The sequence below is a fragment of the Macaca mulatta genome, chromosome 1 (genome assembly GCF_049350105.2).
Source record: "Macaca mulatta isolate MMU2019108-1 chromosome 1, T2T-MMU8v2.0, whole genome shotgun sequence".
NCBI lineage: Eukaryota > Metazoa > Chordata > Mammalia > Primates > Cercopithecidae > Macaca > Macaca mulatta.
In genome coordinates this window covers 179,801,016-179,828,223 of record NC_133406.1, presented here as the reverse complement: position 1 = coordinate 179,828,223, position 27,208 = coordinate 179,801,016, and the positions used below count along the sequence as shown (strand labels likewise).

Here is a 27,208-nt window from a genome sequence, read left to right as displayed (position 1 = left end):
GAGTTGCTTAGATGCAAACATTAAGGAGACATTCACTCTCAGAGTGGTACAATTGCTCCTTATGTTTTATACCCTAGGTATTTGTAGTCTCTTCCCTAAATCTAGCCCCTGGTTTTCTAATCTGACTCAGTAAAAAGGCATTAATGACCAAATTGTCAGTGGTAAAAGGGATACTGTTAATCCACAGCATGAAGTGGAAAATTGTTCCCTAAATTATCATCTTTACCACCTGGAATCAAGTGCCTATGGAAGAGAAGGTCTTTGGGTGACCAACTAGCTGCTGCCATAGAATATTTTAGTAAAAACAAAGAGTTGGTATATGGTTCCTAAGAGTTATGGAGAACTTAGTGAGGGAGAGGAAATGATGAACTTAGGGCTTTAAATTCCCAGTTATATGTCTGGTTAAAGAGCCAGAATGCTTCTATACTAAAAGAAACCCTATCTCTTATAACCACAGGTAGAAATTTCAGAAAACTAAACGAAAAATCTAATCCTAAAGGTACCTGAACTACAACACAAAATGTATCATAAGCTTATAGGATCTCTTGTATTACTGTTATGGTATTGAATGGAAAAGGGTGAGACCCTTGAAAAAAGATGGTCCATGTGAGCAGATTCCAGTGAAGTTGAGGACCTTGACCAAACTCAATTTTTCTGGGGATCCTTTGGCAGTAGAAACAACACTTCATCCATGATGCTTTTAGAAAAAAGCATGGTAAAGGAACTGAAACACATGTTGTATCAAGAACACAGCTGGAAATGAGGTTGCTTTGCCTAGGAAATAATACACAAACAAGAACTTGAGAGTTGATACAAATTATATGAAGGGATATAATCCAAGGCTACAGTAACAAAAACAGCACGGTACTGGTACAAAAACAGACACATAGACCACCAATGGAATAGGTTATAGAACCCAGAAATGAAGTCACATACCTACAACCACCTGATCTTTGACAAAGCCAACAATAGCAAACAATGGGGAAAGGACTCCCTACGTAATAATGATGCCATGATAACTGGCTACCCATTTGCGGAAGATGAAAACTAGACCTCTACCTTTTACCATATATGAAAACCAACTCAAGATGGATTAAAGACTTAAATGTAAAAGTATAAAAACCCTAGAAGAAAACCTAGAAAATATCATTCTGGACATTGGCCCTGGCAAAGACTTCATGATGACGACTCCAAAAACAATTGCAACAAAAACAAAAATTGACAAGTGGGACCTAAGTAAACTAAAGAGCTTCTGCACAGCAAAGGAAACCATCAACAGAGTAAACAGACAACCTACAGAATGGGAGAAAATATTTGCAAACTATGCATCTGATGAAAGTCTAATATCCAGAATTTGTAAGGAACTTAAATCAACAAGCAAAAACTAAACAATCCAATTAAAATATGGGCAAAGGACATGTACAGACACTTCTCAAAAGAAGACATACACACAGCCAACAAGCATATTAAAAAATGCTCAATATTATTAATCATTAGGGAAATGCATATCAAAACCAAAATGGGATACCATCGCATACCAGTCGGAATTGCTACTATTAAAAAGTCAAAAAAAAAGACAAATGCTGGCAAGGTTACAGAAAAAAGGGAATGCTTATACACTGCTGGTGGGAATGTAAATTAGTGCAGCCACTGTGGAAAGCAGTCTGGAGATTTCTCAAAGAACTTAAAATAGAACTACCATTCAACCCAACAATACTATTACTAGGTATATACCCAAAGGAATATAAATTGTTCTACCATAAAGACACATGCATGCATATGTTCATCGCAGCATTATTCACAATAGAGAAGGCATGAAAACAACCCAAGTGCCCATCAACAGTGGACTGGATAAAGAAAATGTGGTACCTATACACCATGGAATACTATGTAGCCATAAAAAATAATGAAATCATGTCCTTGGAAGCAACACAGATGTAGCTGGAGGCCATAATCCCAAGAAAATTAAGGCAGGAACAGAAAACCAAATGCTGCATGCTCTCACTTATAAGTGGGAGCCAAATAGTCAGTACACAATGGACATAAAAAAGGGAATGAATAATAGACACCACGGTGGTGAAGGGCGAGAGTAGGGGGGTTGAAAAACTACCTTTCGGTATTATGCCAATTACCTGGGTGACAACATTATCTGTGCACCAAGCACCCACAACATTCAATTTGCTGATATAACAAATCTGCTCATCTACCCCCGAACCTCAAATAAAAACAGAAAAAAAAAAAAAAAAAAACAGGCTCTGCTTCCAAAATTCAAGTGAATTGATTATGTCACAAAAGATCTAGAGGTTAGAAATGAGATTCATGTTTCAGCAACATTGTAGAACAGACCAATGACTCAGTTGTGTTTTCATTAGACTCCTTTTTTTTTATTTTTTATTTTTTGGCTATGGGCGAATGCTCATAAAATGAGGTATTATTTGCATATACGAATGCAAATTCAAGAAAGCCAGCAAAGCAGGTGAATAGTTTATAAGTGTACAAAATGAACTAAGCCCTTCTTCAGCCACTCAGTGTGTATACATACCAAAAGCCACATAATTACACAGTAATTATGCAATTTCTAACTTGAGGCTTCAATATCCGCACTGAAAATTATGTACCAGTCATATTTGGAACTGTTATAAGGTTTTAGAGAGGAATGAAATTACCGTGAATTAGCAACTTGTTGGCATCTTTAAGAAGACTTTAAATATTTAGTGTTGAAATGGACATGTTACAAGGGTCTGCATATGCATTAGCAACACATATCATATGTGCATTTGCATTGTATTTGTAAGTCTGTGTTTGCATGAATATGGATCTATTTACCTCACTGTTGTAAACATTCACAAAGATTACATCTTTTTTATTTTAGGTAAAAGTTTTGTTTTTCTAAATGTGTTTAGCCTGCACAATTTAGCTAAAGTGTTTCATTAATAAAATGTAAATGAGTTTAAAATAAAATGAAGAAAAATACTTTGTGAGAAACTAGTATTCTGTTACTCTGTAAATCCTAGCTCTGAAAGTTGTAGGCACTTAGCTAGCAGACAGGCCTAATGGGAGCTTCACAGAGACTAACAGGGTCCTTGGCACACAAAGTGTTCAACCAGTGAGTGGTGAATAGATGAATGAATGAATATAAAAGTGGTTCATGTGAGCTTTGGGCTAGACTTAAGATCCCTTTTCCAAATAAGGAAACACTGAGCGATATTTAGAAGATGCCAACGGAGATCTAGAAACAAGAGGTGCATATCCAAGCTATGGACTTGGACCTAAGCTATTTTTCATTGTATTATGAAATTTTGGACATAAGCTATTATGTTATTATAATATTCATAATATTATTTCATATTATGAAATTTTGGACATATTATTATGGATTTTGGACATGAGCTATTTTTCATTGTAACGAACATTGTTCCTCAACTAGCACCTACTCACACATGGCATGGGCGTAAAGTAAGCATGGTAAAATAGAAAATCCCACCACTGTAGGATCCCTCTGCACCAGCCTGGACTCTCACCTACCCTCTAAAAATGCCTCAAATAGTAGGAGAAAAAATACAGATGAATGAGAGTTTGGGTTTCTCCAGTTCTTCGCCATCTCCACAAAGTGGAATCTATTCACTTCCCTAAGGAAAGCACAGCCAGCAAGAGCAGCAGCAGCATTTCCTAAAAACCTGTCGTGGGTAGACTTTCCTTATGGTGGGACATAATGATGGAGACAGCATTGTTTCTTCTCTCACAGATGAGAATATGTATTATAATTAGAGGAAATTATAGGAGAAGCAGTCACTGAGAGCTGGAGCAACAAAGGGAGGTTTTGCAGACAAAGTAAGTCATTACTGGGCAATGAAAGATACACTGGGCAAGAACAGTAGGGCCATGTTAGATTGTGTAGTCCATGAGAATCACAAAATTTGAGTTAGGAATAGGTATGGACACTGGACACTGAGTAGACCAGTGTGACTGGACAAACAGGGGCAGGGAAACAATTGGAAAACAAGTCCTGCACATTTCCCTTAAGCCGATTGTTCTCAGTTTTGGCTATTCATTAAAATCACCTGAGAAGCTTTTTGAAAAACAGACCATATATGGATCCCATTGCTGAAGATTCTCATTTAATTGGTCTGGGATGAGGCCCAAGCATGTTTGGGTTTTTGTTTCTGTGTTTGTTTCTTGCTTTCTAGGCAATTCTAACATGAACCAGGGTTGAAAATCATTGTCTAGGCCATCAGAATCCACCAGTGTTACGCAACTGACATCACTTAAAAGACAGCTTCCAATACTCCTAAATGTTTTGCAACCCAAGTCCCAAATCCTTGGATGTAATGGAGTTAATATTTTGTAAACCTCAAACCAATGTCAATGTTTCAATTCCTCTCTTAGTAGTCTTCTAACTAGAAGGCTGAGCAATGAGGCTTACCACCACATTGAAGGAGAGTGCAGGATATCACCTTAAAATGGTATGGGGCTCAAAACCCATGATCCAGATATTCTGACTCCGTGGTCTGAGGTGAAGCTCAGGCATCTGTGTTTCCCAAGCTCTCCTGGCCATTCTAACATTCAGATCCACTCTCAGAACAGAGAGGACACTGAGTTTCCACTCCCCACCCCAAACCAGACCAACTAAATCAGATTCTTGGGGTGGACCAGGCCTGAGTGTTTTGTAAACCTCCCATGGTGACTACAGAGTTCTGCCAAGATTGCTTATCAGATAAAGCGGGGATTCCAGTGTTTAGTATGTCATGGCATATGTAGAGAATTGCTCTATTTCATAAGGCACACTGGGGTAAATTAGAGGAAATTTAGGGGCTTGGCATATGAAAATATGGAAAATATAGACTCAAATAGACTATTTGAGTCTAAAATAAAAGTTGAAATTATAGTTTTAAAAACTATTTTCACATATTATAATGCAAGACTGGAGCTAGTGTCTGTGACTAGAACTTCATTATCAGATGTTTTTGTGCCTGAAATAGTTACACACAGTCTTTCCCTGCCCCTCCCCACCCCTGAGATGGAGTCTCGCTCTGTCACACAGGCTGGAGTATAATGGCGCAATCTGGGTTCACTGCAACCTCCACCTCCGGGGTTCAAACGATTCTCCTGCCTCAGCCTCCTAAATAGCTGGGATTACAGGCCTATGCCACCACACCTGGCTAATTTTTGTATTTTTAGTAGAGACGGCATTTCACCATGTTGGCCAGGCCAGTTTCAAACTCTTGACTTCAAATGATCTGCCCACCTGGGCCTCCCAAAGTGCTGGGATTACAGGCATGAGCCACCGCACCCAGCCTACACACAGTCTTCGATCAAGATTTTTTTTTAAGTCTCTTCAAAAATTCTTAATAATCACTATGAAAAAGAAGTCTCTCCTCTATAAGTAGTTGATAAAAAATTCAAACCACTTTTACAACTGCTAAAAATGTGAAAGAGTTAAAATAATAAAAATTACAATTATTATTTGTCGATTAAAAATAAACATTTTAATAAGATTTTAAGGGCCTTCTTTTCTTTCATTGACAAAGATAACAAAATTTATTTTGAAAATGTGAACTGGCAATTTCTACAAAGAGAATAAAATATCCAGAATACAGCTAAGAAGGGAACTGAAGGACCTCTTCAAAGAGAACTACAAACCCCTGCTCAAGGAATTCAGAGAGGACACAAACATGGAAAAACATTTCATGCTCATGGATAGAAAGAATCAGTATCATGAAACTGGTCATACTGCCCAAAGTAATTTATAGATTCAATGACATTCCCATTAAACTACCATTGACAGGGAGGGCAGTTCCAAGATGGTCGAATAGGAACAGCTCCAGTCTACAGCTCCCAGCATGAGCGACGCAGAAGATGCATGATTCTGTATTTCCAACTGAGGTACCGGGTTCATCTCACTGGGGCTTGTCGTACAGTGGGTGCAGGACAGTGGGTGCAGCCCACTGAGCATGAGCTGAAGTAGGGCAAGGCATCACCTCACCCACGAAGCACAAGCAGTCAGGGAATTCCCTTTCCTAGCCAAGGGAAGCTGTGGCAGATGGCACCTGGAAAATCAGGTCACTCCCACCCTAATACTGTGTTTCTCCAATGGTCTTAGCAAACGGCACACCAGGACATTATATCCCGTGCCTGGCTCAGAGGGTCCCACACCCACCGAGCCTTGCTCATTGCTAGCAGAGCAGTCTGAGATCAAACTGTAAGGCGGCAGTGAGGCTGGGGGAGGGGCACCCGCCATTGCTGAGGCTTGAGTAGGTAAACAAAGCAGCCAGGAAGCCCGAACTGGGTGGAGCCCACCACAGCTCAAGAAGGCCTGCCTGCCTCTGTAGATTGCACCTCTGGGGGCAGGGCATAGCCAAACAAAAGGCAGCAGAAACCTCTGCAGACTTAAATGTCCCTGTCTGACAGTTTTGAAGAGAGTAGTGGTTCTCCCAGGATGGAGTTTGAGATCTGAGAAAGGACAGATTGCCTCCTCAAGTGGGTCCCTGACCCCCGAATAGCCTAACTGGGAGGCACCCTCCAGTAGGGGCAGACTGACACCTCACACAGCCGGGTACCCCTCTGAGATGAAGCTTCTAGAGGAACGATCAGGCAGCAACATTTGCTGTTCAGCAATATTCACTGTTCTGCAGCCTCTGCTGCTGATACCCAGGGAAACAGGGTCTGGAGTGGATCTCCAGCAAACTCCAACAGACCTGCAGCTGAGGGTCCTGACTGTTAGAAGGAAAACTAACAAACAGAAAGGACATCCACATCAAAATCCCATCTGTATGTCACCATCATCAAAGACCAAAGATAGATAAAACCACAAAGATGGAGAAAAAATGAACAGAAAAGCTGAAAATTCTAAAAATCAGAGTACCTCTCCCCCTACAAAGGAACGCAGCTCCTTGGCAGCAATGGAATAAAACTGGACAGAGAATGACTTTGACGAGTTGAGAAAAGAAGGCTTCAGACAATCAAACTTCTCCGAGCTAAAGGATGAAGTTTGAACCCGTCGCAAAGAAGCTAAAAGCCCTGAAAAAAGATTAGACGAATGGCTAACTAGAATAACCAGTGTAGAGAAGTCCTTAAATGACCTGATGGAGCTGAAAACCATGGCACGAGAAGTACGTGACGAATGCACAGGCTTCACTAGCCAATTCGATCAACTGGAAGAAAGAGTATCAGTGATTGAAGATCAAATGAACGAAATGAAACGAGAAGAGAAGTTTAGAGAAAAAAGAGTAAAAAGAAATGAACAAAGTCTCCAAGAAACATGGGACTATGTGAAAAGACCAAATCTACGTCTGATTGGTGTACCTGAAACTGATGGGGAGAATGGAACCAAGTTGGAAAACACTCTGCAGTATATTATCTACGAGAACTTCCCCAACCTAGAAAGGCAGGCCAACATTCAAACTCAGGAAATACAGAGACCAACACAAAGATACTCCTCGAGAAGAGCAACTCCAAGACACATAATTGTCAGATTCACCAAAGTTGAAATGAAGGAAAAAATATTAAGGGCAGCCAGAGATAAAGGTTGGGTTACCCACAAAGGGAAGCCCACCAGACTAACAGCAGATCTCTCGGCAGAAACTCTACAAGCCAGAAGAGAGTGGGGGCCAATATTCAACATTCTTAAAGAAAAGAATTTTCAACCCAGAATTTCATATCCAGCCAGACTAAGGTTCACAAGTGAAGGAGAAATAAAATCCTTTACAGACAAGCAAATGCTGAGAGATTTTTTTCACCACTAAGACTGCCCTACAAGAGCTCCTGAAGGAAGCACTAAACATGGAAAGGAACAACCCGTGCCAGCCACTGCAAAAACATACCAAATTGTAAAGACCATCTATGCTAGGAAGAAACTGCATCAACTAACGAGCAAAATAACCAGCTAGCATCACAATGACAGGATCAAGTTCACACATAAAAATATTAACCTTAAATGTAAATCAGCTAAATGGCCCCAGTTAAAAGACACAGACTGGCAAATTGGATAAAGAGTCAAGATCCATGAGGTGCCGTATTCAGGAGACCCATCTCACGTGCAGAGACACACATAGGCTCAAAATAAAGGGATAAAGGAAGATCCGCCAAGCAAATGGAAAACAAAAAAAGGCAGGGGTTGCAATCCTAGTCTCTGATAAAACAGACTTTAAACCAACAAAGATCAAAAGAAACAAAGAAGGCCATTACATAATGGTAAAGGGATAAATTCAACAAGAAGAGCTTACTATCCTAAATATATATGCAACAAATACAGGAGCACCCAGATTCATAAAGCAAGTCCTTAGAGACCTACAAAGACACTTAGATTCCCACACAATAATTTGGGAAACTTTAACACCCCACTGTCAACATTAGACAGATCAACGAGACAGAAAGTTAACAAGGATATCCAGGAATTGAACTCAGCTCTGCACCAAGCGGACCTAATAGACATCTACAGAACTCTCCACCCAAAATCAACAGAATATGCATTCTTCTCAGCACATCACACTTATTCCAAAATTGACCACGTAGTTGGAAGTAAAGCACTCCTCAGCAAATGTAAAAGAACAGAAATTATAACAAACTATCTCTCAGACCACAGTGCAATCAAACTAGAACTCAGGATTAAGAAACTCACTCAAAACAGCTCAACTACATGGAAACTGAACAACCTGCTCCTGAATGACTACTGGGTACATAACAAAATGAAGGCAGAAATAAAGATGTTCTTTGAAACCAATGAGAACAAAGACACAACATACCAGAATCTCTGGGGCACATTTAAAGCAGTGTGTAGAGGGAAATTTATAGCACTAAATGCCCACAAGAGAAAGCAGGAAAGATCTAAAATTGACACCTTAACATCACAATTAAAAGAACTAGAGAAGCAAGAGCAAACACATTCAAAAGCCAGCAGAAGGCAAGAAATAACTAAGATCAGAGCAGAACTGAAGGAGACAGAGACAAAAAAAAAAACCCTTCAAAATATCAATGAATCCAGGAACTGGTTTTCTGAAAAGATCAACAAAATTGATAGACCACTAGCAAGACTAATGAAGAAGAAAACAGAGAAGAATCAAATAGATGCAATAAAAAATGATAAAGGGGATATCACCACCGATCCCACAGAAATACAAACTACCAACAGAGAATACTATAAACACCTCTACAAAAATAAACTAGAAAATCTAGAAGAACTGGATAATTTCCTGGACACATACACCCTCCCAAGACTAAGCCAGGAAGAAGTTGAATCACCGAATAGACCAATAACAGGCTCTGAAATTGAGGCAATAATTAATAGCCTACCAACCAAAAAAAGTCCAGGACCAGACAGATTCACAGATGAATTCTACCAGAGGTACAAGGAGGACCTGGTACCATTCCTTCTGAAACTATTCCAATCAATAGAAAAAGAGGGAATCCTCCCTAACTCATTTTATGAGGCCAACATCATCCTGATACCAAAGCCTGGCAGAGACACAACAAAAACAGAGAATTTTAGACCAATATCCCTGCGATGCAAAAATCCTCTAATAAAATACTGACAAACCAAATCCAGCAGCACATCAAAAAGCTTATCCACCATGATCAAGTGGGCTTCTTCCCTGGGATGCAATGGCTGGTTCATACGCAAATCAATAAATGTAATCCAGCACATAAAGAGAACCAAAGACAAAAGCCACATGATTATCTCAATAGATGCAGAAAAGGCCTTTGACAAAATTCAACAGCCCTTCATGCTAAAAACTCTCAATAAATTAGGTATTGATGGGATATATCTCAAAATAATAAGAGCTATTTATGACAAACCCACAGCCAATATCATACTGAATAGGCATAAACTGAAAGCATTCCCTTTGAAAACTGGCACAAGACAGGGATGCCCTCTCTCACCACTCCTATTCAACATAGTGTTGGAAGTTCTGTCCAGGGCAATCAGGAAGAAGAAAGAAATAAAGGGTATTCAATTAGGAAAAGAGAAAGTCAAATTGTCCCTGTTTGCAGATGACATGATTGTATATTTAGAAAACCCCATCATCTCAGCCCAAAATCTCCATAAGCTGATAAGCAACTTCAGCAAAGTCTCAGGATACAAAATCTACGTGCAAAAATCACAAGCATTCCTATACATCAATAACAGACAAACAGAGAGCCAAATCATGAGTGAACTCCCTCCCATTCACAATTGCTTCAAAGAGAATGAAATACCTAGGAATCCAACTTACAAGGGATGTGAAGGACCTCTTCAAAGAGAACTACAAACCACTGCTCAATGAAATAAAAGAGGACACAAACAAATGGAAGAACATTCCATGCTCATGGATAGGAAGAATCAATATCATGAAAATGGCCATACTGCCCAAGGTAATTTGTAGATTCAATGCCATCGCCATCAAGCTACCAATGACTTTCTTCACGGAACTGGAAAAAACTACTTTAAAGTTCATATGGAACCAAAAAAGAGCCCGCATGGCCAAGACAACCCTAAGCCAAAAGAACAAAGCTGGAGGCATCATGCTACCTGACTTCAAACTACACTGAAAGGCTATGGTAACCAAAACAGCATAGTACTGGTACCAAAACAGAGATATAGACCAATGGAACAGAACAGAGCTCTCAGAAATAACACCACACATCTACAACCATCTGATCTTTGACAAACCTGACAAAAACAAGAAATGGGGAAAGGATTCCTTATTTAATAAATGGTGCTGGGAAAACTGGCTAGCCATATGTAGAAAGCTGAAACTGGATCCCTTCTTTACACCTTATACAAAAATTAATTCAAGATGGATTAAAGACTTAAATGTTAGACCCAAAACCATAAAAACCCTAGAAGAAAACCTAGGCAATACCATTTAGGACATAGGCATATGCAAGGACTTCATGTTTAAAACACCAAAAGCAATGGCAACAAAAGCCAAAATTGACAAATGGGACCTAATTAAACTAAAGAGCTTCTGCACAGCAAAAGAAACTACCATCAGAGTGAACAGGCAACCAACAGAATGGGAGAAAATTTTTGCAATCTACTCATCTGACAAAGGGCTAATATCTAGAATCTACAACAACTCAAACAAATTCACAGAAAAAAAACAACCCCATCAAAAAGTGGACAAAGGATATGAACAGACACTTCTCAAAAGAAGACATTTATGCATCCAAGAGACACATGAAAAAATGCTCATCATCACTGGCCATCAGAGAAATGCAAATCAAAACCACAATGAGATACCATCTCACACCAGTTAGAATGGCAATCATCAAAAAGTCAGGAAACAACAGGTGCTGGAAAGGATGTGGAAAAATAGGAACACTTTTACACTGTTGGTGGGACTGTAAACTAGTTCAACCATTGTGGAAGACAGTGTGGCGATTCCCCAAGGATCTAGAACTAGAAATACCATTTGACCCAGCCATCCCATTACTGGGTATATACCCAAAGGATTATAAATCATGCTGCTATAAGACACATGCACACATGTGTTTATTGTGGCACTCTTCATAATAGCAAAGACTTGGAACCAACCCGAATGTCCATCAATGATAGACTGGATTAAGAAAATGTGGCAAATATACACCATAGAATACTGTGCAGCCATAAAAAAGAATGAGTTCATGTCCTTCATAGGGACATGGATGCAGCTAGAAACCATCATTCTCAGCAAACTATCGCAAGGACAAAAAACCAAGCACCGCATGTTCTCACTCATAGGTAGGAATTGAACAATGAGAACACTTGGACACAGGAAGGGGAACATCACACACTGGGGCCTGTTGTGGGGTTGGGGGAGGGGGGAAGGATAGCATTAGGAGACATACCTAATGTAAATGATGAGTTAATGGATGCAGCACACCAACATGGCACATGTATACATATGTAACAAACCTGCATGTCATGCACACGTACCCTAGAACTTAAAGTAAAATAAAAATAAATAAATAAACAAATAAACTACCATTGACATTCTTCACAGAATTAGAAGAAACTATTTTAAAATTCATATGGAACCATAAAAGAGCTCTTATAGCCAAGACAATCCTAAGCAAAAAGAAAAAAACTGGACGCATCACACTATTGGAATTCAAACTATACTACAAGGCTACAGTAACCAAAACAGCATGGTACTGGTACAAAAACAGATGCATACACCAATGGAACAGAATAGAAAACTCAGAAATAAGACTGCACATCTACAACCATCTGATATTCAACAAATCTGACAAAAACAAGTAGTGGAGAAAGGATTCCCTATTTAATAAATGGTGCTGGGAAACTGGCTGGCCTTATGCAGAAAATTGAAACTGGACCTCTTCATTACACCTTATAGAAAAATTAACTCAAGATGGATTAAAGACTTGAGTGTAAAACCCCAGACTATTAAAAACCCTAGAAGAAACTCTAGGCAATACCATACAGAACACAGGCACGGGCAAAGATTTCATGACAAAATCACCAAAAGCAATTGTAACAAAAGCGAAAATTGACAAATGGGATTTAATTGCACTAAAGAGTTTCTGCACAGCAAAATAAATGATCATCAGAGCGAACAGGCAACCTACAGAGTGGGAGAAAATTTTTGGAACCTATCCATCTGAAAAAGTTCTAATATCCAGAATCTACAAGGCACTTAAACAAATTTATAAGAAAAATAAAATAAAAAGGGGGCAAAGAACATGAACAGACACTTCTCAAAAGAAGACATTTATGTAGCCAACAAACATATGAAAAAACTCAACATCACTGATCATTAGAGAAATGCAATCAAAACCATGGTGTGATACCATCTCACGCAAGTCAGAATGGTGGTTATTAAAAAAGAAACAACAGATGCTGACAAGGTTGTAAGTAAATAGGGACACTTTTACACTGTTGGTAGGAATGTAAATTAGTCCAGCCATTGTGGAAGGTGGTGTGGTGATTCCTCAAAGATCTAGAATCAGAAATACCATTTGACCCATCAATCTCATTACTGGGTATATACCCAAAGGAATATAAATCATTCTATTACAAAGATACATGCACACGTATGTTCACTGCAGCACTATTCACCACAGCAAAGACATGGAATTAACCTAAATGTCCATCCATGACAGACTGGACAAAGAAAATGTGGTACATGTACACCATGGAATACTATGCAGCCATAAAAAGGAACAAAATAATGTCTTTTGCAGAGACATGGATGAAGCTAGAAGCCATTATCCTTAGCAAGCTAACACAGGAACAGAAAACCAAACACCGCATGTTCTCACTTATAAGTGGGAGCTGAACAATAGGAAAGCATGGACACTGGGAAGGAAACAACACACACTGGAGCCTGTCAGGGGGTGAGGTTGGGGGAGGGATAGCATTAGGTAAAATAACTAATGTATGCTGGGCTTAATACCTAGGTGATGGGTTGATAGACGCAGTAAACCACTATGGTACATGTTTACCTATGTAACAAACCTGCATATCCTGCACATGTACCCCAGAACTTAAAAAAAAAGAAAGAAAATGTGAATTGGTATGGATGTAAGTCAAATTTTCTCAAACCCAGTATTTTAAACAGTGATGAAGCTATAAATATGCTTTCATGATTAGAGTAGTAATTCTGCAGCTTGCTTGAGGCTACTCAAAGGGGACAAAAAGAAGATGCCATACCAGGACCCTCAACCATATCCTATTCCCCTCACCCATGTTCCTTGGGCTGAGCACTGCACTTCTACAGCACCCTCAAACAGCTCCACAGATATGATCAGCAGCTCCATGTTTTCAGACACCTGCTCATCGATACTTTCAGTGTCACAGTAGTCACAAGTGTTGGCTGTCACACTATAACCTATTCAGACCAGGTTCAAACATTTTATGGGTTCAGGACAAGAGTATAGCTAGAGGCCCCTCTACTGGATGTCTAAATTCAAAATTCATAATCAAACTAGTAAACTTACATAAACTGCCTTCTACATCCCTACATTGACAAATATACTTTAACAGAAACAAAAATGTAAAAATATGTGTGAAGCTATGATTTTTATGTCACTGAAAATAAACAAGATATCAAAGATAACAGAATTTAATTAATATCGTACGTGTCTGGCTGTTCTACTAATCTACTTTAACCACTGTTCTACTAATAATTGATTGATGTTTGTTGACTACTAAAATAAAGGAATACATAATTTATAAAATGCTATACACTAATTCCACAAAATTTTCTTTCCTTCATTTAGGCAAAAATTTTTGTATGCTATTATAATCAAGATTGTCACATAATTTTTGTTCCTTTAATAGTAACACCAAATTACACAATTATTCCCGTGTCACTGTAGTTCTTAGGTAAGTTTATACTAATTTCAGTTTAGAGAAAACTCACTCTTCAGAGGCAGGAGAAACTGGAACTATCAATAAAATTATTAAAGCAATTAGACTGTTGTCTTAGATTTAGAAAGATCTGTAAATTTTAGATAGAATATGCAAACATTATAGTGGGATTACATGAGATAAATTATCACTATCATAGAAAGCTTTATAAACTGTTATAATTTCATTGTATAAATTATCACTTGTCTAATGATTTTCACCATTTTAAACACAGTAACCAGATTTAACAGAAAGGTAAAGAATCCGTATCAGACATCATACATGTTACTTCTTCCTATATATAAATTTCAGGGTAATATAAATTTTAACTATTACAAAGTTAATAGTTCTTCATCTGCCACCTATGATTGCTATAAATACCATACCAATGGATGTATCTCCAGAACCAGAAGACAGAGAAGCAAGAAAAAGTACCCTCCATGTCACTGGGAAATGATTCTTTATTGAGTAGGAATCTCCATATTAAAGCTTTTTGAAAAGAAAGAGTTCACAAATTGACTAATTCGTCTCTTCTTTTACCTAAATACTTCTGTTGTTCAAATATTTCCCACATTCTAAAATAGGGACTAGCTTCAACATTGGCAATGACACAAACCGCAAACCTTTAAAGCATGTTTCAGGGACATATATTAAGAGATTTTTTTTTAAAAAAAAGTTTTTCCTTGAGGTCCAGAAGATGTTAGTCATAAGAACAGATGTTTAGGGTTGCATATGTCAGCCCTCAACACCAGATCCTGAGTGACAGAGGTGCCCCTGTGCTCTTAAATAAATCTGTCTTTTTGTATTTGTGGTATGCATTATCTTTCAGTACAAGACCTAGAGCAGGGATTCCTATAGCTTAGGTCTAAAGATGTTATTAAACCTATTCATGGGACCTTGGGGCATACTTGCTGGGCAATGTTGAGAGAGAGGATACGTTAGGGGGAGAATTGCATAAATAAAAAGGAGGTCATAGGTAGGATAATAAGGTGTGTGTGTCTTTGCACATATGAGGGTGGAGTGAGCAAGTTTTAATTTTTCATTATTTAAGAGATATAGAAGAGTGACATCATCAAGATAGAGGAATAGGAAACCCCAAACCCCATTCCCCTACAGAAACATTAACTAAACAACAATATACAGACAAAAAGTATTTATGAGAACCTAGAAATCAGTTAGGAAGTCACAATACCCCCAGGCAATCTCAAAGCCAAGAGCAGCTGCATTGAAATAGGTAAGAAATTCATTTCATTTCAACAATGTTAGCCCCTCCCCCAAGCCAGCACATCTCTGGGAGGAAAAACCCAACATACAGCTTCTCTTGTGACAGGTAGAGAAAAGAATGAAATGTATGTTCAAAGTTTCAGCTTTGGGGGGGCTGCCCAAGGAACTGGTTTCTGTCTCACCTGACTCAGAAGATTCATGGGAACTGACATACATTGGATGCCTGGAAGCCACAGAGAGCAAAAGAGAGTCAGTGGCTTGTGGCAGTGCCAGAGAACTTGTAATATCACCGATAGAAATTAGCACGGCTTGTTGTAATCAGGAGTAAGCACCTAGCTGTGGCTTTTTCCCTGGGAAAAAAAAGAGGAGGGTGGTGTGTGTGTCCAGCATTCTGCCTTTTCAGGGGGTTTCCTGAGGGACGAGTTTTTGCCTCATCTGGTTCAGAGTCCTAATGGGAAACCAACATACCTCATGTGCTTAGGGCCATAGGGACCAAAAAAAAAAAAAAACCTAAAAACGCAGTTGCTTGTGGTTGCACCAGAAAACTCATAATACTAGAGATAGACACCAGAGGGAGCAAGAGATTACAATCTCTGAAAAAAAAACAACTTGCAAGCCTCTCTAATTGGGAGAAACCAAAGAAAACACATCTCCAGAAAAGACATGAGAGGTCCTCGCAATCTCTAGCTGAGATAACTGGTGAAGTTATTTCCCTATATGAAGTCAGTGAGTAAAGACTAGGAGAGATGGCTGTTTTTCAAATGCATGAATACCAACACAGTTACAAGACACATAAAGAAATAGGGAAACATATCTCAATCAAAGGAACAAAATAAATCTCTAGTAAACAACCCTAAAGAAATAGAGGTATACGAAGTACCTGACAAAGAATTCAAAATAACCATCACAAAGATGTTAGAAAAATGATAAATGAACAAAATGAGAATATCAACAAAGAGAAAAAATTTTAAATAACCAAGAGCAATTTTGGAGCTTAAGAACACAACAGCTGAATTGAAAATTTCACTAGAGGGGTTCAACAGTAAAAGTGATGAAGCAGAAAAAAAGAATCAACAAAAACAGATCACTTCAGATTACCCACTCAGAAGAACAAAAGGAAAAAAAAAAATGAAAATGAATGAAGAAAGCCTAAGGGGCTTACGGAACCCCATTAAGCAGACTAATTACACATTATAGCTACTCCAGAAGGAAGCGAGAGAAAGAGAGAGATTGAGAGAGAATGACAATGGCATAAAGATTATTTGAAGACATAATGGCTGAAATTTTCCCAACTTTGGGGAAGGAAATGGACATACAGATAAAAGAAGCCTAAAGGATCCCAATTAAGATAAACTTGTAAAATTCTACATCACAGTCAAATTGCCAAAAGTCAAAGACAACGAGAGAATTTTGAAAGCAGCAAGAGGAAAGCTACTCACCACATGAAAAGGATTCTATATAAGAATATCAATGGGTTTCTCAGCAGAAACCTTGCAGGCCTGCAGGAAATAGGAGAATATATTCAAAGTGCTAAAAGTAAAAAACAGAAAAATAAAAATGAAAAAAGAATACTATATATGGCAAAACTGACATTCAAAAATGAAACAGAAACACTGAATTTCCCAGATAAAAGCTGAAGGAGTTCCTCACCATTAGACTTGCACGAAATGCTATAGAGAGTCCTTCAAGTTGAAATAAAAGGATGCTAGACAGCAACACAAAAACATGTGAAGGTATAAAGCTTGCTGGTAAAGGCAAATGTATAAACAAATACAGAATATTGTAATGGTGGTCCATAAATCACTTTTAATTATAGTATAAGAGTTAACACAAAGTGTGAAGGAGAAAGAAGTTAAAGAGTATAGTTCTATGTGATTGCAGTTAAGTTGTTACCAGCTTAAAGTAGATTGTTATAACTATAAGTGTTTTATGTAAGCATCATGTTAACTACACAGAAAATACACATAGAAGATACATAAAGGAAATTTAAAAACAATTCAAAACATGTCAATACCAAAATGACAACACAAAGAGAGAAAGAAAAAGAACAAAAAACTACAAGACAGAAAACAATTAACAAAGGCAATCTAAAGTCCTTCTCTATAAGTAATTGCTTTAAATGTAAATGGATTAAATTCCCGATCATAAGACATAGAGTGGCTGAATGGATTTTTAAAAATCAAGATCTCACTATACACTGCCTATGGGAGACTCACTTTAGATTTAAAGACATATGTAGACTGAAAGAAAAGGATAGAAAAATATAGTCCATGAAAATGGTAACCAAAAGACAGCAGAGGTGGCTATGCTTATATCAGAAAAAATAAGCTTTAAGATAAAAACTGACACAATAGACATAAGAGGACATCATATAATTATAAAAGGGGCCAATTTACCAGAAAGATAAATCAACTATAAACGTATATGTACCCAACATCAGAGCACCCAAACCCATGAAGCAAATATTAACAGAACTGAAGGAGAAACAGACAGCAATGCAATCATAGTAGAAGATTTGAATACCTCACTTTCAGTTATAGCTAGAACATCCAGACTGAAAATCAAAAAGCAAAGAGCAAACTTGAACAACCCTATGAATCAGATAGATCTAATAGACAGATAAAGAACATTCCAACCAATAGCAGCAGAATTCACATGCTTCTCAAGTTCACATGGACATTCTCCAATATACATCACATATTAGGCTACCAAACAAGTACTAGCAAATTTGAAAAGACTGAAATCATACCAATTTCCAACCACAATAGAATGAAAACTAGAGACCAATAACAGAAGGAAAACTGAGAAATTCACAAATACATGAAGGTAATCATATACTTCTCGACAATCAAGGGACCAAAGAAGCAATTAAAAGGAAGATTAGAACATATCTTAAGACAGATAAAAACAAAACCACAACATACCAAAGCTTATGCAAATAAGCAAAAGTCATACTAAGAAGAAAGTTTATAGTGATAAATGCCTACATTAAAAAAGAAGAAAGATCTCAAATAAATAACCTAACTTTATATCTTAAGGAATTATAAGAACTGTAAGGAACAATAAAAGCAAACTAAATCCAAAGTTAGCAGAAATGAAGAAAAACAAGATTATAACAGAAATAACTGAAACAGAGAATAGTAAACAACAGAAAGAAATCAATGAAACTGAGAGTTGGCTTTTTCAAGAGATCAACAAAAATGACAAATCTTTAGCTATACTAAGAAAAAAATGGGGAGACCTAAATAAAATCAAAAATGAAAGTGGAAATATTACAATTGATGCTACATCAATAAAAACAATTATAAGATATAGCTAAGAAAAATTATATGCCAACAAATTATATGCCTGGAAGAAATGGATATTCCTGAAACATATAACCTACCAAGTCTGAATGCTGAAGAAATAAAAAGAGCAAACCTAAACCAGTAAGAACAAACCTATAACTAGTAAGCAAATTGAATCAGTAATTAAAAACCTCAAAGAAAAGCCCAGAACTAGATGGCTTCACTGGATAATTCTATCAAACATTTAAAGAGGAACTGATGCTAGTATTTCGCAAACTATTCCAAAAAATTGAAGGGAAGAGAACATTTTCAAACTCATTTTATGAGGTCAGCATCACCCTAATACCAAAGACAAAGACACTATGAGGAAAGTAAACTAGAGGCTAATATCCCTGATAAACATACATGCTAAAATCTTCAACAAAATACTAGCAAAGAGAATTGTACAGCATATTGAAAAAATCAAACACTATGACCAAGCAAAGATGGTTCAACATATGACATCAATCAATGTGATACACCACATTAACAGAACTAAGGTTTAAAATCACATGATCATCCCAATAGATACAGAAAAATCATTTGACAAAATTCAACATGCAGTCATGATAAAATCCTAAAAAAATTAGAAATAGAAGGAAATTACCTTAACATAATGAGGGCCATACATGATAAGATCATGACTAGTATCATACTAAATGATGAAAAACTAAAAACTTTTCTTTAAGATCAATAACAAGGCAAGGTGCTCATTCTCACCACTCCCATTAAATATCGTACTGTAAGTCCTAGCCAGAGCAATTAGGCAAGAAAAGGAAATACAAGGCATCCAAATCAGAAAAAAAGAAGTAAAATTATCTTTACTCACATATGACATGCTCTTATATAGAGAAAATCATAAAGATTTCACATAAAAATACTGTTAGAACTAAAAAATGAATTCATTAATGCTGCAGGATATAAACTCACCATTAAAAAATCAGTTGCAATGAATAATCCCAAAAGGAAATTAAGAAAATAATTATATTTATAAAAAATCAAAAAGTAAAATATTTAGAAATTAATTTAACTAAGGAGATGAAAGACTTATATACTGAAAACTAAAGAATATTGATAAAGGAAATTAAAGAAGATATAAACAAAATGAAAGGTATCCATGTTCTTAAACTGGAAGACTTAGTATTGTTAAAATGTCTCTACTACCCAAAGAGATCTACGAATTCAATGCCATCCCTATCAAAATCCCCAGTGTCTTTTTTTTTTTTTTCAGAAATAGTAAAAACAATCCTAAAATTGATATGGAATCACAAAGGACCCTAAATAGCCCAAATAATCTTAAGAAGAAGAACAAATCTGGAGGACTCACACTTCCTGACTTCAAAACACATTACAAAGCTGCAGTAATCAAAACAGTATGGTATTAACATAAGGACAGAGATGTGACCAATGAAACAGAATACAGAGCCCAGAAATAAACCCACACATATATGGTCAAATGATCTTTGACAGAGACACCCATCTACACATGGGGTAACAACAGTCTCTTCAACAAATGGTGCTGGAAAAACTGGATATCCACATGCAAAAAAATGAAAATAGACCCTTATCTTACACCATACACAAAAATGTACTCAAAATGGCTTAAAGACTTAAATGTAAGACCTGAAACTATGAAATTTCTAAGAGAAAACATAGTGGAAAACTTCATAACATTGATCTTGGCAATGATTGTTTGGATATGACACCAAAAGCACAAGCAAAAAATAGACAAGTAGGGCTGCATGAAGCTAAAAATCTTCTTCACTGCAAAAGAAAGAATGAATAGAGTAAGAAGACAACCTACAGAATGAAAGAAAATATTTGCAAACTATATAACTTAAAAGGGGTTAATATTCAAAATATATAAGGAACTCCTACAACTCAAGAACAACAACACCAAAAAAAAAAAAGCCAATTAAAAGGTGAGCAAAGTACTTCATTAGACATTTCTCCAAAGACATACAAATGGCCAGCAGGTACATGAGAAATGTTCAACATCACTGATCATCAGGGAAATGCAAATCAAAACCACAATGAGGTATCACTCACACCTGTTAGGATGGCCATTATTTTTTAAAAAATAATAACAAGTGCTGGCAAGGATGCTGAAAAATTGGAACCCTTGTGCATTATTGGTAGAAATGTAAAATGGTATAGTTGCTATAGAAAACAGCATGGAGGTACCTCAAAAAATTAAAAACAAAATTACCATATCATTCAGCAATCCACTTTGGGGTATTCATCCAAAATAATTGAAATCAGGATCCCAAAAATATTTGCACTCTCATGTTTATTGCATCATTATTCACAATAGCCAAAAGGTGGAAACAACCTAAATGTCTATCTATGGGTGAATGGATAAAGAAAATGTGATATAAACATACAGTGGAATATTATTCAGGCTTTAAAAAGATGAACCTTGAAGACATTGTGCTAAGTGAAATAAGCTAGTCACAGAAGGGCAAATACTGCATGATGCCACTTATCCAAGATATCTAAAGTAGTCAAACCTTTAGACACAGGTAGAATGGTGGCTGCCAGTGGATGGGGTTAGGAAAAAATGGGGAGTTGCTAATCTATAGTCATAGAGTTTCAGTCATGCAAGATGAAAAAGTTCTAGAGATCTGCTGTACAACAATGTGTGTATAGTTCACAATACTGTGCTGTACACTTAAAAATGGTTAATAAGGCAGATTTTATGTTTTTCAATACAATAAAAAATAAATTTTTAAAGAGAGATATAAACATAGCTAAAATCTAAAAGCAGTTAGTCATCTATACTAATCTAGATCATCCATTCCAATGGTTTTTAAAACTTTAAGTAACAGAGGAATCATTTTTCACTTAAAATTTTCCAGTAAACCCAATAACAAAACCATAAAAGTAGAACTGTGTGTGTTGAGTTGTGTTGGATGGGAGGGAACCAGAGCTCCTCATTTTATAAAGAAACTGAGGCCCTGGGAGGAAAATGGATTCACCCTGAAGCACATGGTGGGTTAATGGCATGGCCCTGGCTACAATCAACATCTCCTGGTTACTAGCTCAGTGTTCTTTGCATTTTCATTAAAGCTCTTGTGCCTAATCTGGAAAACACCCAGATAACCATAAAAGGAAACAGATGAAGGTACATGCAATTGAGTTACGGAAGGAGAGGGAGTTTCTAAGACTAATCACCAGTCAATAGATTTCCAGTTTCAATGGTTTTTTAATATCTGTTTTCATTATGTATTAATGAACTTTTACTAACATTATTTATTATTTATTAACATTTATTAAAAGAATTTTTGAAATTGCACAGAAACAAAAAAGGAGAAAAACTTATAATCCTACCAATTATATAAACAACTCTTAACATTTGAATGTGTCTTCTGTCTCTTAAAGAACAGATTGTTATTTTTCACCAAATTGTGCTCATTCTGTATGTCCAATTTTGTATCATGCTTTTTTCACAATATTATAGCATAAGCATTTTCCATTTGTAAATAACATTTTCTTTCATGGCTACATAATATGCTCTGAAGTAGTCATGCCATGCAGAAGATTTTTTTCTAAATTTGTTCACCATTCAAATAATACTAAAATGAACATATATCTGTGTACATAATGGTTGAACAATGTGTACACAATGGTTGAATTATGATAGTATACTAGAGGTAGAATTGAGTTTAAGAATTTGAAGATTTTGGGCTGGGCACAGTGACTCATGCCTGTAATCCCAGCACTTTGGGAGGCCGAGACGGGTGGATCACGAGGTCAGGAGATTGAGACCATCCTGGCTAACACCTGGCCATTAGGGAAAAGGTGGAAAATTGCCAAACATGGATGTGGAAACCCTTTTTCTACTTCTCATGAGAGTCAGTCCATGATACCCTGGAAAAGGGTGTGTTCATTGTGTTGGGACGATGAAGAATAAGGCAGTAACTAGTCTCCTGGACTTGTCCCACCAAGGACCAGAGAAGAGATACCAACTAGAGAATCTGAGTTCCCATGGATTCCTGAGTCATTTACATCATATTCACTGCCAGTGAAATGCCGAGATAACAATGGCTCAAAAATTAAGACGGCTTCTTTTTAAAATGTTATAACAAATAAAAGAATCCCATTGAGAACACAAAGGAAAAAGAAATTAAAGAGCCAGGAGGTGGAGGTATGAGGGGGTAGGGACTCTAAAAGCCTTCTTTCGGCTCCATATCAAACAGATTTGCTCTTTTTAAGAGATTATGGAAGCTTGGGTTTGTTCTCCAAAGCATTCCTTTGAAGCAAAGAGTTTAATCATCACACACCGTTAATGTTTCAGATTTGGGGGTTTCTCTTTTTTTCTTTTCTTGACTGGGTGCTCTAAGGGAGAGTTTCTTTGAGATGAAAACATGTGGAATAAGAAACACCAGTGGTTCACTCCACTGCTGCCTTGTGCTTCCTCTCCCCTCTCCCAAATCCTCTTCCTCACAGGTACAAGGCCTCAGAGAGATGCCAACACCCGCTTCTACCACGAGACTCTTTAAAGGTTCAAAGATTTGACGAGATGTGTTCAGAGTCACACTCCAAACACCTCTTTTATTCATTCACTGAACTCTTGCATCTGCCAAGAAAGGTGACAATCACTGGACAACTGAAGAAGAATCCAAGAAATGCCCAACATTGCCCTCATTGCCTTATATTCCTTTCCCCATCCCCTGTTGTTTCTGAAGGAGAAGGAGTACTCCTGGATCTACCAGGTTCAAACAGGGCACGAAACCTACTCACTGTCATTGGAGAAAAGAGTTGAGCTATGGACCATAAATTCTAAGCCCAAATTTGCCACTGACTTTAAGTAGGTCATTTGATTTCTCTGGGTACAGGTGGATCCTATGACATACCATGGAGATTCCCTCCCACCTATTGGGAATATTAGTAGCTGACAGCTCTCAGCTGAAACTCCTTTGCACTTTTTCTTTGCTTGGAAAGCATTGTCCAGCCCAGAGTCTCTTCCTTTTCCCTGAAATAGCTCTCATTCAATTGCTGGTGAGCCATTATAGGAGTACAATATCCTCATCCCCTTGCTCTAATTTGGGACAGTTCTGCAATGCCATTCCAGTTTCCACGTTTCCTGTAGGATTAGCTAGAACTTCATCTAGCCATCTCCTCCCTCTGCCCAATTTTCCTTCCTTTACTTACCTGCAGGTGTTGATCCTGATTCATCCCAGTAAAGTTCTTGCAATTCTCATACAAGTCTCTTCACAATTCTCATACAAGTCTCAAAGTCTGCCTTCAGAGAACCTACCTGGGACCCTGGCCCATAGCTTCCCTATCTATGTAATAAGAGGACTCTACCAGATGACCTCCATTTCTGTCTGTAAGCATAAGTGAAGTACAATGATCCAACTGCCGGGTCTATAATACAATCAGCAGAAGCAGCAGCAGCAGGGACTCACATGCATCTGAATGCAATTGAATTACCTGAACACATCTTTCAAACACTGTGAAACAATCAGTGAAGTGGCAAACAGAGACACCAAAAAATGGGTCTCTAGGTTGAAACCCTATCTCTGTCACTAACTTGCTCAGTGACCCCAGATAATTCTCTCTGCTGGGCTTCATTTTCTTAAATACGAAATAAGAGGCTTTATCATATTTCTATCATATATCATATTTTCCCCCCCCCCCCCTTCATTTTAGATGAAATTACGTGATTTCTGCTTTGAAAAGAAAAAAAAGGGCCGGCAAGATGGCTGCGCCCGAGAAGATGATGTTTCCAGAGAAACCAAGCCACAAAAAGTACAGGGCCGCCCTGAAGACAGAGAAACGAAAGAAACGTCGGCAGGAACTTGCTCGACTGAGAGACTCAGGACTCTCACAGAAGGAGGAAGAGAAGGACACTTTTATTGAAGAACAACAACTAGAAGAAAAGCTATTGGAAAGAGGAGAGACGGAGTCTCGCTCTGTTGCCAGGCTGGAGTGCAGTGTAGTGTTCTTGGCTCACTGCAACCTCCGCCTCCCGGGTTCAAGCGATTCTCCTGCCTCGGCCTCCCAAGTAGATGGGACAACAGGTGTGCACCACCACACCCAGCTAATTTTTGTATTTTTAGTAGAGACAGGGTTTCACCATATCGGCCAGGGTGGTCTTGATCTCTTGTGATGAAGCGATCCACCTGCCTTGGCCTCCCAAAGTGCTGGGATTACAGGCGTAAGCCACTGCACCTGGCCTGTAATTGTTTTTGAAAACAGGAAAAAAAAATTAACAAATGTAAAAAGGGAAAGGGCTTTAATAATTGCAACACACCCAAAGATAGCCACTGTTAAGAAAGAGAAAAGGAAAGTGTAAATGTACTTTACATGGGTCTTTCTATAATGGCATGATATTTATACATATTTTTCTATAAATTGCTTTCCTGCTAAATTTATAGTGCATTTATTTAAGTCTTGATGCAGGAATCTAATTCAGCTATTTCAGTAGCAATACAGTACCCACTGTACAGATGTAGCATAATTTATTTGCTATTCATAGTTTATTCATTCGTAATTTATAGTTCTCTACTGATGGACTTTCAGGTTATAATGGTTTCCGACTCTTATATAAAAAGTTGCAGTAAGCATCCATGTTTATATATCCTTGGTAATTGTCAAATTATTTCCTTAAGAAAATGACTAAAAATGAGATTGTTAGAATCAAAACGTAAGTCCATGTAAAATGTAGATGGCCAGGTAGAAAGGGCTCCCTGGTTTGCAGTTTGCAGTCCTTCTGGCAGTGAATGTAGGGGTTCATCTCCCCATACCTTCACTCATACTAGGCATTAGCAGTTTATAAAATTCCTGTAGTGAAAAGTTATATTTCACTGTTTCAAATGCACATTTCTGAATTAGGTAGAGTATCTTTTTATATGTTTTATTACCAATTTGTAGATTGCTCAAGTCTCACACCTTTCTCTTTTGTGATACATGTTTTTTTAAATTTTTGTTTTGTTTTGTTTTGTTTTGTTTGAGACAGAGTCTCGTTCTGTCGCCAGGCTGGAGTGCAGTGGTGTGATCTCGGCTCACTGCAACCTCCACCTCCCGGGTTCAGGCGATTCTCCTGCCTCAGCCTCCCGAGTAGCTGGGACTACATGTGTGCACCACTACACCCAGTTAATTTTTTTTGTACTTTTAGTACAGATGGGGTTTCACCGTGTTGGTCAGGATGGTCTCGATCTCTTGACCTCATGATCCACCCACCTCGGCCTCACAAATTGCTGAGATTACAGGTGTGAGCCACTGTGCTCAGCCGAAATTTCTTAATGTCTCTAAGCTTCCGTTTCCTTGTCTTTAATATGGAGATAAAGTCAATCATAGTATCCACCTCACAGAATTGTGAAGATTAAATGAAGTGATGGATGTATAGTGTTTAACGCAGTGTCAGCAGATGAGAGGTGCTGTGATAGTTCTAGTTCTTATTATTATAGATTTCTGTTATGATGAAGACAATAGATATGGTATTAAATAAGAAAGTAATTTTTTCCTGTTTATTTGAAATGCTTCTTTTAAATCACATACACGTATCTTTGTGCTCCTTAGATCTTTATTTCTTTATGAGTTGCATATTATTGTTGAAAAGCAAGAAAATTATGTAAAAATACTGTAAGTTATTAAATTTTAAAATTTTTAACATTTAAAAGAAAAGAAAAAAAAGTTCATTTTTGGAAAAATCATTTTGTCATTCACCATGAACTAAAAGCTCACATTAAGCATTTCATTATTCATGACCCTGCATAGCACCCTCTTCAGTCCTTGCCCTTAGGGAATATGCGGTCTAAGGCTGGTTGACCTGTACTGGAGTCACAAATGAGGCATACTCTCTAGATCAATGTGCCACTCATCCACAAAGGAGAAACCTGCTATAATTTACAAGGTTATCACATATTCAAAGAATAACTAGAAGGAAATAGAAACTAACATACATTGAGCACTGGTTAAGTGCCTATCAAAGACTCTCGTCCTCTCATGTGGATTATAGTTCATTTACTTCTGACAACAGTCCCTGAAAGTCTGCCATCGCCATCCCCATTTCAGATGTAGCCTGCAGAGAGGGTGTGACAACCGGGAGTCAAGCAGCAAGCATGTGGAAGAACCAATACTAGAACCCCAGCGTGGTTCTGTCACACTGTAATGTACTTGCCTGCTCCTCTGTCTTCTCAGTGAGAGTTGGGAGCTCCTCGAGGGCAGTCCCTGTTGCTTTCTTCTTCATATCCTGAACATCTAGTGTGATGGCAAGTACCTGTTACTAAATACATGTTTATAACATTACTTAAGTAAGGTCTCTTGACTTCTCCTGTTGCTACTTCTATCACACTGTCATGCAATCGGCCTTGCTACTTCA

General features: G+C 37.7%; 1 long non-coding RNA gene across 1 annotated transcript in view; it reads right to left on the bottom strand.

Moving 5' to 3' along the window:
• LOC144333114 (uncharacterized) overlaps positions 1-27,208 on the bottom strand; it is a 48,619-nt gene that overhangs the window by 11,076 nt on the left and 10,335 nt on the right. The window contains exon 5 of the long non-coding RNA XR_013401497.1: positions 27,008-27,112. This is a non-coding gene — a long non-coding RNA (uncharacterized LOC144333114). The remainder of the gene's footprint in view (positions 1-27,007; positions 27,113-27,208) is intronic.